This window comes from Asparagus officinalis, chromosome 6 (assembly GCF_001876935.1).
Source record: "Asparagus officinalis chromosome 6, Aspof.V1, whole genome shotgun sequence".
Taxonomy (NCBI): domain Eukaryota; kingdom Viridiplantae; phylum Streptophyta; class Magnoliopsida; order Asparagales; family Asparagaceae; genus Asparagus; species Asparagus officinalis.
This window is the reverse complement of record NC_033799.1, coordinates 57,088,415-57,094,367: the sequence shown is the minus strand read 5'-3', so window position 1 is coordinate 57,094,367 and position 5,953 is coordinate 57,088,415.

Genomic DNA, 5,953 nt, shown 5'->3' with positions numbered 1-5,953 from the left:
ATATTAATTAAAATTTTATCAAATATAACAAATTTAATTAAAAATTATAAATTCATGAATAATAATGAGAAATTATTGTGAAATAATCATGTGAAATAACTAATGTGAAATTAATGAGTGGTTGACTAAAACCTCATTTAACTGACACTTTATCAAGTGTAACAAATTTTATTAACTTTTATGAATTCATGAATAACAATGTGAAATAATTATCATGAATAAATGAGAAATTAATACTATAAACTTGGTAGTTGAGTAAATTACAAAATTATACCTTTAATTGCTAAGAAAGCAAAAAATATCCACCAAAATAACACCCTACACATTAATGATGGATTGATAAGTGGGTGAGGATTAATTGATGGATTTATAAGAGAGAGTGTAAGAACATATTAATGGAGTGTGAGAGGGTAGCTAATTGAGAAATGGAGTGAGAGAAATGGAGGGGAGAGGGGATAGGGGGGAGAGAGAGGTTCCCGCCTGTTTCTCTCCTCTCTCGCGCGAGTGAGAGGAGAGAAATAGGAGAGACCCCCATATCTCTCTCTCTCTCTCTCTCTCTCTCTCTCTCTCTCTCTCTCTCTTCATTTTTCTTTATTTTTTAATTTTTTAAAGGGGCCCACTTACATGAGATAAAATCTGAAATGCTATAATTAGAATTTAAAAAAAATTAGGGGGACCCACATATGAAAGTTATATATTTTGAAAATTGGGTTTAAAGACAAATACAAAAAGTGAATCTAATTTAAAGATACAAGTAATAATGATTGGGTTTATAGGAAAAATTGAGTAAACAAATGGGCCTAGAAATAAAAACCCCTTTAGTTATTCTGCTAACTGATTTTCCAAATAAATTTTATTGTCCTTGTCATGCTTTATTTTAGTAGCATTTATTGTTTTACACATGGATCTAATGTTTTATTATTCAATCAATCCTTAGGAAGGGTGTTCAGGTTAGTGGATGTCTTCATGTACAATAAAGGTAATTGACGATCTTTTTACCTTTGTATTCCTGATGTTCTTCTTCTTATTTTTGTAATCCAAAACGTTGATTCTTCCAGTTACTACTTTAGAAAAAAGGTGGGTCATTCTACTTTATCATAAAATAAATGGCTTCATCAAGAGTGACTTCTTCAAAAAAAGACAAAGGATCTTGGTATTGCAGGGCATCGAAGGAGGCTCATCATCTTTATTGCCCCATATGTTCATCTAATTCTCCAAGTTTCTTTTAAAATCATTTTATTATTCATCTATATAAGAAAAATACATGTGTAATTATGAATGGATTTATGTTGTTTTGTATTTAGGAGATTTGAAAATTTAAGAAGAGATTTATCTAGACTATGTGACGATTGCCGAAGGGTTTATGTACATGAAGCTAGAGTGATAAAGAAGATATAGGTGAAGGGGGTAGAAGTTGGATACACATGAATTTGTTGGATATAATTATGCCCCATTAGGAACATGTGTTGCCCATGATATTGAGTGGTTTAGCATTCAAGGATATGATTACTGAAGGAGATGAAATGGCATATCAATAGGTTAGTTTATGATAAAGTAATGTATTTGTTTTTTATGTATTTAAACTAAATGATGGGTTAAAAGGTGAGCTATTTCTTTTGGTTTTCAAGTTGTTAGTTTATATTATGGATGAATATTAGTTTTGATAAACCTATGTCTTTCTTATTTTTAATCTTATGAATAGCATGCTTTATTCTATGTTACCAAATTTTGTGTTCTACTACTGTTGAAAAAAAAGCTATGCTTTTGGCTGCTTAAGTGATCTGCATGGTGAAAGTGGTGCATCACCGTTATGCTTTCGTTGAAATTGGCCAATAAAGGCGGACATGACACTTGAAAACATGTCACAAAGCTCATAAAAATGCCATTAAGCATTTAAAAGTACTAAAAAGTATTTTGAGTGCTAATTAACAACACTTTGTTATAAAAACAAATATGAGTTTATATTATAACCAACCTGACCCCGAGCTTAACCCATTTTCTTAAGTAAAACATGTTGACCCTATAGTTTTGATGATGATTTGTCAAACAATTTATCGCTAATATATTCTCTAGTTTTGTGTTTATGTTTCTCTTTACAGGTATTTCAACACACAACAATCGACCGCTAAAGAATTTTTTCCAGATTCGATTTTATTTCTTATCGGGTTTTGGTTTTTGTTCTCAAATCTTTTTAGACCCAATTTCTTCACCACCGTTGATCTCCTCTCTGAGCTAATCCTAGCCTCTCCTTCATCTCCTCTAAGATCTGACCCCTTCACATTTCCCCCATTTCTAAATTTTCCCCAAAACTGTCGATTTCTCTTCACGGTCGCCCGCCATTCGACGTCGATCGACCGCGACCATCTTTCTCCGTCAACTCCAGTTGTGATTTGCTGGGTAATCTCTCTCTCATCTGTCTATTTCGTTTCCACTCTATCTTAGGGCTTTGCTGTCTATTCTAGGGTTTTAATTTCTGTCAAAATTCATATCTATTCAAACCCTAGTTGATCATTCTGTCACCATGCCCCCTAAGAAGAGATCTAGACCTGACATTGGCCACTCATCATCTTCTGCTGCCTCCCATTATGAGGATTTTTTACTTTTCAAACCCCTAGTTAAGAAATATAGGGAGCTTTGTAAGTTAAAAATTCTACCTACTAGATATATCAAATTTGATCAATTAGCCATGTATGACACTCATACGATTCTTCATAATGTTGGGTTGTCTAGACTGTTAGATGTGGAATGTAAAGTTCCTTATTATCCTTTTCTGGTTTATCTGTTTTATGCCAACTTATCTGTGTCATCCTCTGCTGATGGTCTTTAGACCATTAGTACATTTGTTAAAAATATTGCTATTTCTTTTTCTGCCAACGAACTTGCGGGGATTCGGGATTCTTAAAATCCTGACAGGTGACGTTGAGCTTGTGTCTATTGAACATGATGATCCAGCTATGAACAACCTCTTGTTTAAACCCGGTTGCACTTATCCGATGAACAATAATTCTCTTAATCCCACTGCCAAATTTATTGATAGAATTATTGCTCAAAATCTGATTCCTAAAACTGGTAGTTTTGATCATTTTGCTCCTGACAAGATCAATGTTATATATGTTATTTTTGCCAAAATAAAAGTAGATTAGGCAAACATTTTTCTCAAAAACATGACATCTAAGCATTTCAAATTTCTACCCTTTGGCTCCTTCATCACCCTTTTCCTTCAACACTTCGGTGTTGATCTCACACATGAACCCAAAGTTAAACCCAAGAAGGACTTTTTTGATAGAGTCTCTCTCTCTCTCGTATGCAACTGTCAGACTCTTTATCTGATCCCACTGTTCCATCATCTTCCCGTTCTCAATCTAGAGCTTCCTCTTCCACTTCTGATATCTGTGCTTGTTTGGATCACCTTGAGACTCAGGTCTCAACTATTCAGAGGGATGTTAGGACCATTCTTAGTTATCAGCGTCAGTCTCTAGGGATTCCGGATCCATCTTCCAGTTCTGATTCTGAGGAGGGCTCTACTGATAGATCTGCTTCTGGCTCTAGTTTGGAATCTGCACCCGGATCTGATGATGATGGTGGTGATTGACCTTGTTGTTTATTAGAGCTTATTTGATCTTGTGCTTATGGTGGAGATTGATTCTATCCTTATGGTGATGTTTATGTTTTTGGTGAAACAATACTTGACACTTAAGCTTTTGTTTTGAGTTGTAATAACTCTATGTTTGTGGAAAACTATGTAGTTTAAGTGATGATTTGTGATCTATTGTGTTAGTTTATCTTTTCTATGAACTATGTATGGTGAAAATAATATTCATGCTTTGTTTTGTGATAATATGTTGCTAATGATGCATTCTTTGGATTCTAAATGTTTATGGCTGTGTATGAATGATTATTGTTTAGCTCCTATATATGCTCTTTATTTTTTAGACCCTAGAGGGGAGCGGGATGATTGGTCTTATGCTAATCTAATCCCGATTCACAATATAATTAAAATTAAGCTTAATCAATTGTTCTTGCGAAGAATGATATAAGATGGATATGAACAACAAAGATAAGGAATAAAGCAAAAGAAATACGCTAAGCCACACAACACAAGATATCGTTACGAGCGTTCGATCCCACGACCTACGTCCCTACTTCCTCACTCGAGGAGATCTCCACTTATCACAATCCGTTTGGAAATAACAACCAAAAAAACCGAACTTTCACACTCTGTTACAAGTTCACCGAAAAACTCTCACACACCAAACCACTATGCCAATCACATTACACACTAAGTGTAGGAACTAGCTGTTCCTCTCCTCAAGTGCTAGATGCAACCTCTCCCTAGCGTTCGTCAACCGACGCACTCCTATTGGCATTCGACCCCGCCTCGCGCTCACACTTCACTCCGTGTACAAGTTATTACAAAGTGATACTCACAAAAGAAGATTAAATACAATAGTTTTCTCAAAAACAAGTGAGAACACAATGAAGCTCAGCACTCACTAAATCACACCCCCACAACCCACACTATATGGTATGATTTGATAATAAAGCTCAATATGTGTGTTGATAACAGTGAATAAATATACAACTAATAAATATAGCTAATGAAATGAAAACTGGAATAGTAAGCTATATAAGATTTAGAAAAACTTCTCAAACAAGAAGAACAGTAGATGATATCCCAATAAGGATTTGAAAAGCAATATTCTTGTTGTAGGAAAACTTCTTTGAAAACAGACTGCCATGAAATCAGCTTTAAACAGCTCTTTTAAACCACATAATATTTTGTTAAACACAAAACTTGATGGGTAAAAAGAGAGCAGCCAATGAGGTATTTATACCCTCTCAAATATCAACCAAAAACCAACTTGAAAAGACTAAAAAGCCCCAGAGAGTGCTGTAAATAGCCGTTAAAAACCAATGATTAAAATCGCGGTCGACACGTGGAAATCTCGCGGTCGACCACGAGGGCCACAAAAATCCGAGTATAGGCGTTTTAAGGCTGCGGTCGACGCCAACTCTCTGGATGGATCAACCGTCGACCGCTCGGCATATAAAGGCTAAATGCTAAAGTTAACTTCTGCGCGTCGACCGTGACGATCGACCGCAACTGATACTTGCATTGACAGGGGTTTTTGGGTCAAATTTGAAGATGATAAAATATTAAATCAATCCAAAAATAATAAACTTTGGGAAAAGTTTCTAAATGATAAAATGAACATGTTAGAAAAGGAATTTTTGGAAAAATAATTTTTGTTTTAAAAACACCACTGATTTTTGAAAAGTGTTCGTAAAAGCCTGTATATTACAATATTGAAAGAATTTTTGGCTTCTATGACTCATAAATACGAATTAGATATCATGCATACATTATATTATATATAAGAGTATGAAAGAGTTGTAACATGAGATAAATATATTGTAACCACGTTTGATAAAAAATTATTTATTGCGTAGAAAACTCAAAAATCGTTGGTTAAGTGTACATATATTGAGCTTAATATAAATACAATAGTAAGTAAACTAACTTATACCATTAAATCCACTATATATTGAACTTGAATTTTTAACGCATGATTGTTGTGCTGTTGGAAATACCTGTAAAGAGAAACATAAACACAAAACTAGAGAATATATTAGCAATAATTGTGTTGACAAACATCATTAAACTATAGGGCGGTCAACAATCTCCCCCATTTTGATGATCGCCAAACAACTTTATACATGAATATGAAATATTACTGTAAACACATATAAACCAATCATGCTATACAACATGAATTAAACCATGACGATGAATAAACAAAACCAAAAACATTAGCATCCCCCCCCCCCCTTTGACAACATCAAAAAAGGGAAAAATAATAAAAATAGCGAAGCAACTGTCCCCTGATATAGCACAGATAGAATCAAGTATATGCAAAAAGCTCCCCCTATCAAATCTGCATAAATGACATCT